The 13,152-nt window shown below is 37.3% G+C and overlaps 1 long non-coding RNA gene across 2 annotated transcripts in view; it reads left to right on the plus strand.

The window, feature by feature from the left end:
- LOC111194515 (uncharacterized) overlaps positions 1 to 13,152 on the plus strand; it is a 56,885-nt gene that overhangs the window by 41,289 nt on the left and 2,444 nt on the right. The window lies entirely within an intron of this gene.

A 13,152-nucleotide genomic window follows, 5' to 3' on the forward strand; every position in this document is an offset into this window, starting at 1 on the left:
TCCTTTGATCATTTCAGAATAGTAAACTTAATCATTTTAGTCCAATTTTAAGACAAATTTCTCAAATGTCCAACGCTTTGAATTGGTTGCAAGGTCTACAGGCATGGTCACTCCACTCTCTGCAAATAAAAAAACCCACGTACCCTAAGTGAGGTACCAAATTAATGGGTGTTGAGAGAGCGCTTTTGACCAGCAATAATACACGCCGCTATTAAACATGAGTAGACCCTCCACTGTAAATGCACTCGATGTTAAACGGAGCGGCTGCCATTACCCCTTTAAGAGGGAAGGCCATTACCTCACCAGCACTGCCGGAGGAAGGTTAGCATGAATGGGGGGAAAGAGGTACGCTTGAACTTGCTGGCTTAGATTCCTTTATACCCTTCACTTTAAGCTTCATTTACTCAGCAGAAAAAGATCCCCTCCCTCCGTCGCACCCTCACATCCCCCTGCCAAAACAAGCTCAATAGACCTGTCCCTGCACCAAACCCCCTTTCTCTCCTTTTCTCCCCGGCTCTCCCTCTCCTTCTCTCTCTCTGTGGGTTTAATCGTCTCAGCACTCGCTGAAATCAAGCTTAGTAATGCCACTTTTGTGCGCCTCTCTCTTTCTCCCCCTCCTCAAACTTCTCCCCCTTCTTCTCCTTTTCTCAAGACCGGTCTGGCCGGCCTCCCGCCCACTGCTTAAAACCTTATCGCCATGTCAACAAAATGTCCGCTCAGCTGGGGCCCTACAATAGCCGGCAGGGTTTAACCTCCTACCTCCTGTCACTCACTCCGTCCGATTCTCTCCCGTCCTCTCGCTCTCTCGCTCTCACTCTGACCCTGTCTTCATATGGTGTCTTTAGACTTCTCTTTACCAGCCAAATTTCATAAAACATAAGATTTAATATAGGAAAATACGGGTTTAGATTGCAGAAATCTAAAACTAGTCCTGAAAAAACAAATGGCCTAATGATCTAAATCACAACTTTCAGTTTAAAATCCCTTATAATTGGGTGGCTCCGAGTAGTCCAGCAAGCTAAGTTCAAATCCTGTTCATGTAGTTTGCCATCAGCTACCGGAGCCCTGAGAGAGCACAATCAGCCTTGCTCTCTCTGGGTGGGTACAGTAGATGGCGCTCCTTCCCCTCATTACTCCTAGGGTGATGTTGATCAGCACAAGGCGTCTGTGAGCTGATGTATCGGAACCGAGACGCTGTGCTTTCATCGGATTGGAGCTTCACTAGTGATAGGGGGAGTCCTAATGAGTGTGTTGGGTGATTGGCTATGTAAACTGAGGAGAAAATGTGGGGAAAAAATTTGAAATAAAAAAAAAATGATAAAAGAAATCCCCTATAAGTCCTTAAGTAAGTTATGTGTGCTTGTATAAATAGAAATTTCTCTTTTTTTACACAGTGACTCCATTTAACTCCACTCAACTAAATTTGGATTGAGTTTCTGGATTCTTTGAGCATCTGGATATGGCTAATCCACATGAAAATGCAATGCTAAGTGTAAACACTCCCAAGATGCATTTTAACGCATTTAGTTCAAACTTGTTCAAACACTTCAGGAGATGATCTGAGACCCTGTTTACACCTGGTCACTTCATTCCTATTAAGTCTCAGGATTATCAAAATTCTGTTACTTAAAATCAACCACAAAAAAGTGTAAATGCACACAAGATGCATTTAAAAACAGATCAAATTCTCATCACTTAAACACATAAGGTGGTCTGAGGCAAACCTGAGCCACATGTTATAGAAGTGCAACCAATTCCACAACCAAACTCCTCCCATTTCAACTAAACAGAAACTCCTTAATTGCCTTGTAACAAGGTCCGATCCAATTAGCAATCAGATTTCAGTCTGAATGATCTAAAACTCATTTGACTACTAATCGACTTAGTGTGAATGCATGCACTTAAAATACTATGATGTGACCATGTGAAAACAGGGTCAATTTGTCCAAGCTCAAGGTTTAACTTGCTACTTAACTTGCCATCCATCAGTTTCTTGAAGGTTAAAGAAAAAAAATAGCTTACTTTTTTACTTTTACTTTTTAGTCTTTTTGGTCCAGTTAAATCAAACTAAATCACTGTATTACATAATATAATCTTTCTGTTATAAAAAAAAACTATTATTGCAGTACATCTCCTGGGTGATACAACTGTCTTCTAACATGCACCTGGTTTTATTACAGTTAAACTGGACTCATGTTTCATTCTCACCCTTGATACAGCGGTTTTGGATACAAAAATAATGTTTTAAATGCTGTTAAATCAAAAGATTAAACCGGTTAAGCCAATTTAAGACCTTTTAAAGGCTTTTTAAGGATGTGCAGACACAGTGAATAGCCTCATCACAGCAAGTTAAACCATACATGTAATGCTAATACAAAAGGAAAATTCACACTGTTCTCATTTTTCATGACATATATACATATCATAGATGGAGTTATTTATGCCCAGCGTCTTTTATTGTACTCCTATCTTACATATACAGATCCATAAGCACTGTTGGATTAGACTTCTAGTGTTAAAAGCCCTGTATTATTTAATAATACAGTAAATGACGATGTTCCCGGACGCAGCAGTGATCTAAAGCTGAGCTGCAGCACGGCTCGGTGACGGCTGCTTTCTGCTTAGTTGTGGTGAAGAATAGGGGCCGAGCTTGGCTTGCACATTGTGCGCTTATTTTGGGAAGCAGAGGGCAGGCAGGTGAGGAACAGTGCATCTGTGCCACCTGCCTTTTTTCCGTTAGGCATGCAGACTAGACAGCTATAGAGGGGGACCCAGGGGTCCTCATTTTAGAAGTGGGAGGACATGCTCTGGACTGATGCAGCTTCTGGACTGAATCTATCTTGCTACTTTTATTAAATGATTTAATGATTATTTATTACTAGTAATTATCATTTTTATGACATCATCATACTACTTTTAACCCTTAGAATTAAATGTTGTGTCTGTGGCATTGTGTCTGATTGGGGTCTATTCTGATTGGCTGCACTTTGCCACATTTGAAAACAAACCAGGCAGAGAAATGAATTTTAAAGTGAACTTATGTAGGCGGTGATACAGTATGTAGACGTGATGGATTTTAGTACATCATAAAAACAGCAAATAAAAAAAGTAGAGATATACTGAATATTTGGCTACCGAAAATATTTGGCAACCGACAGTATTCAACCATAAGTGGTTAAAAAAACAGTTGTGGTATTGGTCTAAATATGTAAAAAAAAAACAGAACAAAATAGTAAATCATAAATATAATTATATTTATAAGTATATAAGTAAAAAGGTCATGTTTTTTTCCTTCTATTTACTTTTAATTGAAGAAAAAGCAGCTCGAAATATGTTGTGAAAATGTCGAAATATGTTGTGTCCAAATATCTTATATATTAATATTCTTGATTAACAAAAGTTCAGTGCTCTTTAAAAGTAATGTGTAATGCATTATTGTATTACTGTATTATTCTTTTTATTTTACCTATATCAGGGCCTCAAATTGTCTTAAAATTACAATAAAATTATTTATTACAGTTTTTTCTTGAACAATATATTGCAAAAAATATATATTTTATGGATTACCATGACAGGCCTTTAGCTTAATAAGCTTATTTATCATCTGATATCAACTAACAGGCTTTATATGCATATAACATCTGCCCAGAGTGAGACAGCTTTTATTTGGGCAAAGATATGCACGGAGAGTGGCTAAGAAGGTCTGTGTGTTTGTGTGTGCCCTCGATGGTGCTCTGGCAACCATCCTTGCCTTCCTCACACACACACACACACACATACACACCACAGCGCGCTTGGCGCCATTGTACCTCATCTCTCATATTTGCCCTGTGGGTCTCATTTCATGGTTTAAGAAAAGATAATGAAAAGCCGTGTGAAAAGCGCTCCATTAAAACAGCGCTTCAGATCAGAGCGAGAGCTCGTTATGTCTGTGCAGGAAAGAGGACGTAGCGCAGTGAGCTCAGAAGGCGCCCTCATTCCACCGTCTCTGGGGCTTCCAGCGCTCTGCCCGTAGCCCGGCCTCGGCCTGACCGTTCCCTCAGAATGGCCACTGTCAGCACAATCACGCCCGCCTGGTTCATATCCATCCTACGGTCCTGTCTAGTTCTGAGTCTGGGATCTGACCTCTTAAAGGATGGTGCATTTCAGATACAAGCCCAAGTCAGAATAGTCTGAAGAGGATGCAAATATTGCAGTGCATTCCTTTAATATTAGGATTTTTTTTTCCTGTCTGTTTCTGTCTCTGTCTCTAAACCGAAAGTTTAATTACTTTTCAAACAACATATTTTACATCACTAATAACATCTGACAAAAACCTCATGAACAGTTTGTAAAAAAAAATGTGTTTTTCGTCTTGTTATGGCTACTGAGCCTGCGCAGATCTCCAAAACGGGGGGAAGGCTTCCCCTCTCATCATTACTAGCCCTAAGCTGGCCATATATATTACCATTAAGCATTAAAAAATATTGGGAAAATATATTGCAGTGCATTCCTCTAACATTAGTTTTTTTTTAGTAGGAACAGCAATCCACTGAACTCATATAAGACCATCTTCCCATCCGTTTTTATCTCTATCTCTAAACCGAAAGCCTAATTTCTTTTCAAACAACATATTTTACATCACTGATAAAATCTGACAAAAACTTCATAAACTGTTGTTGGCTCAAGAAAGTACAAAAAATGTGTTTTTCGCCTTGTTCTGGCTACTTTGGGCTTTGAGTGGTCCAGCGAAATAAGGCGCTGCCACTATGATAAGGAGATCGCTGTTCATGTTCAAATCCTGTTCAGGTAGCTTGCCATCACCTACCGGAGCCCTGAGAGAGCACAAATTGGCCTTGCTCTCTCTGGGTGTGTAGATGGCGCTCTTACTCCCCTCATCACTCCAAAGGGTGATGTCGATCAGCACAAGGCTGAGTCTGTGAGCTGATGTATCAGAACCGAGTCGCTGTGTTTTCCTCTGAGCGCGCTACTCGTGATGCTACTCTGCAATGCTACAGCATCAGCAGCAGTTCGAAAAGAGGCGGAGTCTGACTTCACATGTATCGGAGGAGGCATGTGCTGGTCTTCACCCTCCTGGTGTGTTGTGGCATCACTAGTGATAGGGGGAGTCCTAATGAATGGGTTGAGTAATTGGCCGTGTAAATTATTTATTTTAAAAAGCATTTTCTGTACGGTTCCAACTTTTCTGATTCTGGGTTTGCAAACGCACTCCAAATGCTTCCAATTGTGATTTAATCTCAATTTGGTGCAATTCCCCATTAAAACCTTTTTGTTTCAATTTGTATTGTTATATATTAAATATTCAGATATTAGAGATGTTGTTATTAACTAAGCATTGGAGTATTTAAAGGATATTTATTATATGAGTTGCATAAATCCAGCATATCGACATCCCCTTATTACAGGCATCCCCAAATCCGTCTTGTTAAAAGTTTTCTTGTTCAGAATTTTTGTGCAGAAAAGGTTTTTTGGGGTCTAACAGACAGGCAGTGACCCCTACCCCTGGGACCTGGTTCCCATCGCCCGGGGCGGGCTGGGCTCTGCTTATGCTGGGCTCCACGCTCTATTGCCACGGCTGTCCTGGCCCACCCATTCACGGCTCAGTCACGGCCTCTTAAAGCTCGCCACAATCTCTTGATTCAGCCGAGGTGTGATCCAATGACATGTATTTTTAATGAGGGCCTACGTCTTTGTTGGAAAGACACAATATCCAGCCAGAGGAGGGGGTTCAGGATTGGAATGAGAACACACACACACACATTCACACGCAAAACTCACTCGCTCGCTCGCTCACTTTGTCCTCCTTTTTTCTTTTTTACCATTTTAGCCTCCCTCTCTTTTTCTGTTCCTGTCTTGGCTTCATCAGTGAGCAGAAGAGAAAACTTGAATAGAAGCCCAGAATAGAAAAGACTCTGAACTGAAGTTCTCTTCACTTTCTGCTCCTGCTTCCATAGTTTGTTCACTTAGCATGATAATATCATCAGGAAACCAGCCCCAGAAAAAATACGTGGGATGGCTTTTGTTAGATGTGTGCGATGGTACATTCACGTGCATGTTAAAGATAAATGTTAACTAACGGAAAGAGAGTGGGAGTTCTGTGGAATTCTGGAAAAACAGACCCAGAATACACTCTTTAAAAATCTAATTATTTATATATGGTAGAGTTAAGAAATAGCTTTTTAAAGCTCTTAAAGGTCTTTACTGGATGTAAATGTTATTTTCCAATCTTAGTTTTAGATTTAAAATAGGGGTCTTAATTAAAAGTGTTTTTCTAAGACAAATTGAACCCCTTAAAAGGCCAGGATTTTTGTCAATTGTCTGCCTGACATTACACTTCTAAATCTTGAGGATTTCTATTAATTTCTATTCATTAAATGAAAAGAGAACATAACGTTAGTGAAAATCCTTACTGTAATTGTAATAGAAAATATAAAAAAAAATAAAGTAAATCTGCTAATGTCATAAAATTGGGTCTTTCCTAATACAAATCCTAAATATAAATCAAAAAGTTAATGTCCTCCAAACCTTTAGTTTCATTATCTTTGTCTAGTTTTTATGTCTATTTTTAAACCTGCAGAATTTGGGTTGATTCCTGTTACTGATCTGAAATTATTAAGTGGAGTATAGTATGAACAGTGTCCTGTAGATGATTTCAAAGCCCTCAAGTTTTGTATCACCTACACCTGTAGCCTGTATATGAGACAGGTTATGTTAATAGGTTAAAGCACCTTTTTAAGAGCGTAAGACAAGTCTGATAGCAAGTAAGTCATAAGTTTATATAGTTTAAGTCATATAGTTTGAGACAATGTGGGAAAATAATCTTGAAGATAATAGGTTTTAATGTGAAGATATCATATAGAGTGCGTTCAAACCTACCTTGTTTAAGAAGGTGTGAAAGGAATTACAAACTACAGTCTAAACAAAAGGCTCAAAATTTGGTCTGATTGAAAGGGATGGTCTTGGTCCAGATCAGTTCAGTTAAGACGATGCCTGAAGGTCCAGACTAAACCATGTCCAGACCAAAGGACCTTCATTTTGTCCAACTGAAAGAGATTGATAGTCTTGGTTCAGATCAGCTATACTGTGGTCTGGTTTGTTTGTAATGTGAAAATACTTTTTTGAATTTTGTATTTGTTTAGTTTGGCACAACAAATGATGCTAATGTCTGCTCTAAACAAAAAAGGTTGGTTTTAGGCATACATCTGATTCCCAGTCTGATCTTGTAATGTATTTATAAGCTTTTTTAATGTATTAGCATCCTGTTAGGCAGCTTTTAAAGACTTTAAATACTTATTAATTTAAAGACTCTATAACCTAAATTGATGGATTTTCTCTTAAACGTTTTTAAGAGACTTTTTTGTTGTGTTTGGCTAAAAAAAACAGCAATAATGTGTCATCCACGTATAATTTTTTTCTCCATAAACAATGATCACAATGAAATTAATCAGTTAATTTAATTAACTGCAATATAACAGGAGGTTCAAACTATATATATTTTTTTTATTTTTTATTTGTTTCAGTCTGTCAAATAAATATAAGATTTATGTTTTAGAGACTATATTGTATATTTTTTTTAAGATATAGTGTATTTAACTAATTTTAACTAATTAAACAACTGCACACAAGTCAGCTACCTAATCTCTATTTACACCAGATTTAATACAGACAGTGTAAATTCAGTTCAGACACTGAAATCAAACCTGAACTTCACCCTATATAACACCCCCAACACACACACACACACACACACACACTCAGGCTGGGTCATACACTCGCACAGAAATAAATTACACACTTGCATCCAGACACTGCACCCCACCCCCACCCCCCCCCCCCCCCATTCAAATCTTACTCCCACACTCGTACCCAGACACCCTGGTACTTCTCCTAAATCCTTGTCTGCCCCCCCCCCCCCCCCCACACACACACACACACACACTCGTACCCAGACACCCTTCTGTTCCCCTCTCCACGTCTCTCTTCATAGTGCTGACCAGACACTACTCCGACCCCCAGCAAACACACACACACACACACTCAGACACACACACTCCCCCCACTGCTTAATTGTGAATATATTACACTATTAGAATAGCCATTGGCAGACGCCTTCTGTCTGGCCTGGCCTTCCTCTGAGCAAACAGCAGAGTCCATTTTATTACTTACTCATATTGTTTCTGCCACACCAAAACCTTGCATCTCCACACAGGCATCTTCACAAGAATAGAGAAAAATTATCGGCTTTCAGTTTAATTCAGTTTTAAAAAGTCAGAAGACAAAATAGGGAATATTATGATGAGGCTTTTATTATGTGACAGAAACGATATTCAGAGGATAGAGGTGTATAACACTAATATTTATAATGTACAAGTTCATATAGTTGCATGAGCCTGAATAAAAAAACATTTAATGCATTAAATTAAATGTATTTAAATTAAATCTTTGCGTGACTAAAATAAATAAATTACAACACAAATTCGCCTTTCAGTTTGGTGAAATCTAGCAACTTTTGTGTTGATGTAACACATTTTTTTAATCAATTCAGCACATGATCTTTGTAAGCAGATGTGATTTTGGTGAAAATCATTATAACGTTAGATGGGATTGGCTGTTTTAGTAAGTTTGAGGGATCTAGGGGTGCAACTTTGAGATTGACTGTTCAATATGATTTAAATTGTCTTTGGTATGAAACAGCATTAATACACAGATAGAGGCTTATAGACAATATCAATAACTGCATGTGTAGGCAGTAAAACTTGCAAAAATCTGAAAATGTTGTCTTTTTTTTTCATTTTAAAAAATGAAAAAACAATTAATCGTAAACAATTGAAACATTCCATATAATACCTTTCCTTAGTAGAATCTGAGTATTTTTACTTATTTTAACTGAATCGTGATTGGTTACATGCATTGGTTTCTGCAGTACACTGGCTTTTATCAGGAGATTTTAGAATAAAAATATGTCTTTAGATTCAAAGTTTAGACTGATCACTTTCAATTTTACAACATTATTTTCGCATTTTCAGGCTTCAGTCATACTCAATATGTAAATATACCTGAAAATGATAATGCCATCTGATTAATCTGTGCACATACTGTCTATATATACACTTTATCAACAGTGGAAGGGTATTTAAAAGGTTTTGGAGAATTTATTTTGGTCCATAGCTCCCAAAATACCAGGAAAATACCAGAATTAATTTTTTTATTTTAAATTGAATCGTGTTCAACTACAAAATATTGTTGTGAATAATAAAATTATTTTTTGGCAATTAACACCACTAATAAATACAAATATAATGTAATTTTGCCAGTTTTGTATTCATTCTTCACTAATAAAGGCTTAGGTCCTAAGACAAATGAAAGGACAGGATATTTTTGTGATTAATTTGAATTATAAGTAATTCATTATTATTTATAGGTTGACACCACTAATGTAAAACTAAACTTTATATCAATTCTATGAGTTGGATATAAAGATATTAAGGTAAAAAAGGCAAACTGTAAATGTTCCAGTACTGTCTCAAGTTTAAGTGTGTGTGTGTGTGTCTAGTTTTGCTGTCCCATGGGTCGTGTTACTTTGGTCCCAGTGGATTTACTTTTGTCCCCAGTACTACTGACACACACACACACACACACACACACACACACACACACACACACACACACTCCCTAAAACAAGAGGTCACATAGACTAGGACCCAGACAGAGTGTGTGTGTGTGTATGTGTGTGTGTGTGGGGCCAGACAGCCTGTGCAGTGACCTGTGTCTGTAGTGGGGCTTAGGGGTCACCGTCCTGCTGGTGTGTGTGTGTGTGTGTGTGTGTGTGTGACATAAAGGTGCTGTGCTGACCACACACTCTCAAACGTTCAATTTTTTTTTTTTTAAGATCATACTATAAAATGTTTTAGGCATTAATAAAACATGGTAAATAAATGGTATTAAATAAATGGGTATCACTTTAGAATAAGGCTCAGTTATAAATACTTTATAAATAGTTTAAAAGTTAGTTTATTATTGGTTATTAATTAAGATATAAAACATTAATTAGCAGTTTTAACACACCAATAGAAAGTGGCCAGTCGTGTATTAAATAGTGATTCCACATTCGTTTATACTGTTAAACCTCAGATCTTCCTAGATTCTTAACTTACTTTGTCTTTTCCATCAGTCTTCTTTAACAGTTCTGTTAATAACTTTATTAATTTAACTATAATATCATATTAAAGGACTAAACTGACTTTCTATATTTTATTATTAGATACAGTTGTGGTCAAAAGTTTACATACACTTGTAAAAAACATAATGTTATGGCTGTCTTGAGTTTTCAATAAGTTCTACAACTCTTATTTTTCTGTGATAGAGTGATCGGAACACATACATGTTTGTCACAAAAAACAGTCATAAAATTTGGTTCTTTCATAAATTTATTATGGGTCTGCTGAAAATGTCACCAAATCTGCTGGGTCAAAAATATACATACAGCAACATTAGTATTTGGTTACATGTCCCTTGGCCATTTTCACGGCAACTAGGCGCTTTTGGTAGCCATCCACAAGCTCCTGGCAAGCTTCAGGTCGAATGTTTGACCACTCTTCTTGACAGAATTGGTGCAGTTCAGCTAAATGTGATGGTTTTCTTGCATGAACCCGTTTCTTTAGCACTGTCCACATGTTCTCAATGGGGTTTAAGTCAGGACTTTGGGAAGGCCATTCTAAAACCTTAATTCTAGCCTGGTTTAGCCATTCCTTTACCACTTTTGATGTGTGTTTTGGGTCATTGTCTTGTTGGAACACTCAACTGCGCCCAAGACCCAACCTTCGGGCTGATGGTTTTATGTTTTCCTGCAGAATTTGGAGGTAATCCTCCTTCTTCATTATCCCATTTACTTTCTGCAAGGAACCAGTTCCACTGGCAACAAAACATCCCCAGAGCATAATACTACCACCACCATGCTTGACAGTAGGCATGGTGTTCCTGGGATTAAAGGCCTCACCTTTTCTCCTCCAAACATATTGCTGGGTGTTGTGGCCAAACAGCTCAATTTTTGTTTCGTCTGACCAGAGAACTTTCCTCCAGAAGGTTTTATCTTTGTCCATGTGATCAGCAGCAAACTTCAGCCGAGTCTTAAGGTGCCTTTTCTGGAGCAAGGGCTTCTTTCTTGCACGGCAGCCTCTCAGTCCATGGCGATGTAAAACACGCTTGACTGTGGAGACTGACACCTGTGTTCCATCAGCTTCCAAATCCTTGCAGACCTGCTTCTTGGTGATTCTTGGTTGACTCTTGACCATCCTGACCAATCTCCTCTCGGCAGCATGTGATAGCTTGCGTTTTCTTCCTGATCGTGGCAGTGACACAACTGTTCCATGCACTTTATACTTGCGTATAATTGTCTGCACAGTTGCTCTTGGGACCTGTAGCTGCTTTGAAATGGCTCCAAGTGACTTCCCTGACTTGTTCAAGTCAATAATTCGCTTTTTCAGATCCACACTGAGTTCCTTTGACTTTCCCATTGTAGCTTTTGTAGCTGAGTCTAATCACTGGGTCAAATGAGCCCTATTTAAATGGGCTCATGAGAAGTCAACAGCTGTAGTCAATCAGAATCACTTACAAGAAGTGAAGAGGCCATGACATGAAGCTAATTTGATTGACACAACTCGCTACATCACCAAAATTGACAAATTTTGTTGCTGTATGTATATTTTTGACCCAGCAGATTTGGTGACATTTTCAGCAGACCCATAATAAATTTATGAAAGAACCAAATTTTATGACTGTTTTTTGTGACAAACATGTATGTGTTCCGATCACTCTATCACAGAAAAATAAGAGTTGTAGAACTTATTGAAAACTCAAGACAGCCATAACATTATGTTTTTTTACAAGTGTATGTAAACTTTTGACCACAACTGTATGTAAAAAAAAAAAGTAATTGTCATTTAAATTGTATTGTTCTGTCTATTTGGTTTGTAAGTGCTTATTAATGTTTGTTAATGTTATGTTAGTATTCATAACTTAATTTATAACCCCTAAATAAACTCTTTTATAAACTATTCACAAACTCTTTATAAAGGAGCTTTATTTTAAAGTGGAACCAATAAATGTATTAATAATAATAATAAAATAAATATGCTCTAGATAAACTACAACAAATTTGCAACCTTTCAGTTTTATAAGCGCTCTGTCAAAAAAAAGCCCTAATAAAGCACTGCTGTGTACAATGCATAAGCCCCTCCTCTTTCTCCATCCTTTACTTTGATTGGCTACACCCTGATGCCTCGTTAATGCTCTAGTAGACAGTTTTTTCTTTTTTGTTTCGGGATCTATATTGGATTTTACACCACTCATGCACAGTACTGAGCAATATAAATATTAGAAAAAAAAATAGCCATAATAAACTGTGATATTTCTGTGTGCTTGTGTGTGCGTGTTAGTCTCACCATTTCTGAACTAAGCGCTCCTAAAAAATGCATCAGTAACATTACTGAGAAAAATAATATCTTACATTTTCCTGTATTGATGCTAATAAAGCATTTAATCTAATGGTATATAGTATTTCTCTCAGCGCACTGTATTGAGGTATATTTCTAGCAGTTTAAAGTGGCCGTTTTACACTATATACTGTATATGACTGGCACATATAAAGGGCTGTGAAAGACACTTCCAAGCGGTTTTACTGCTTTTACGACAAACATTAAAACATCTGGTGCAAGTCACTTATTTCCAGGGAGAGTTTAAGTCTATTTCTGTATATTAAGTCTATTTCTGGACTGTATATTAGCACCAAAAAAATGCAAAACTGTCTGTTTCCTTGCTGCTATAATAATGCATTTTATGTCCAAAATATAACATTATAGGAGAAGAGAATACATTCTTGTTATTGGTTCATTCACTATACATTTTTCATGCAATGTAAAAAGTAATATATGTACAAAAATATGAACTTGAAAATGCTCCTTATATTGAGGAATTATTATGTACTGTATAAAGAGCCAGAAATTTCTGTTGATACTGATGCATTTACATATATACAATACAAAACGTACAGATATTTTAAGTCAATAAAATAATTATTATTTTTTTTAAGTAATTAAATTAATGTTCAATTGCCATCCAATCACTCCACAACAGGGAGTTACTCACAGGCGCTCT

Source organism: Astyanax mexicanus, chromosome 4 (assembly GCF_023375975.1).
Source record: "Astyanax mexicanus isolate ESR-SI-001 chromosome 4, AstMex3_surface, whole genome shotgun sequence".
NCBI lineage: Eukaryota > Metazoa > Chordata > Actinopteri > Characiformes > Acestrorhamphidae > Astyanax > Astyanax mexicanus.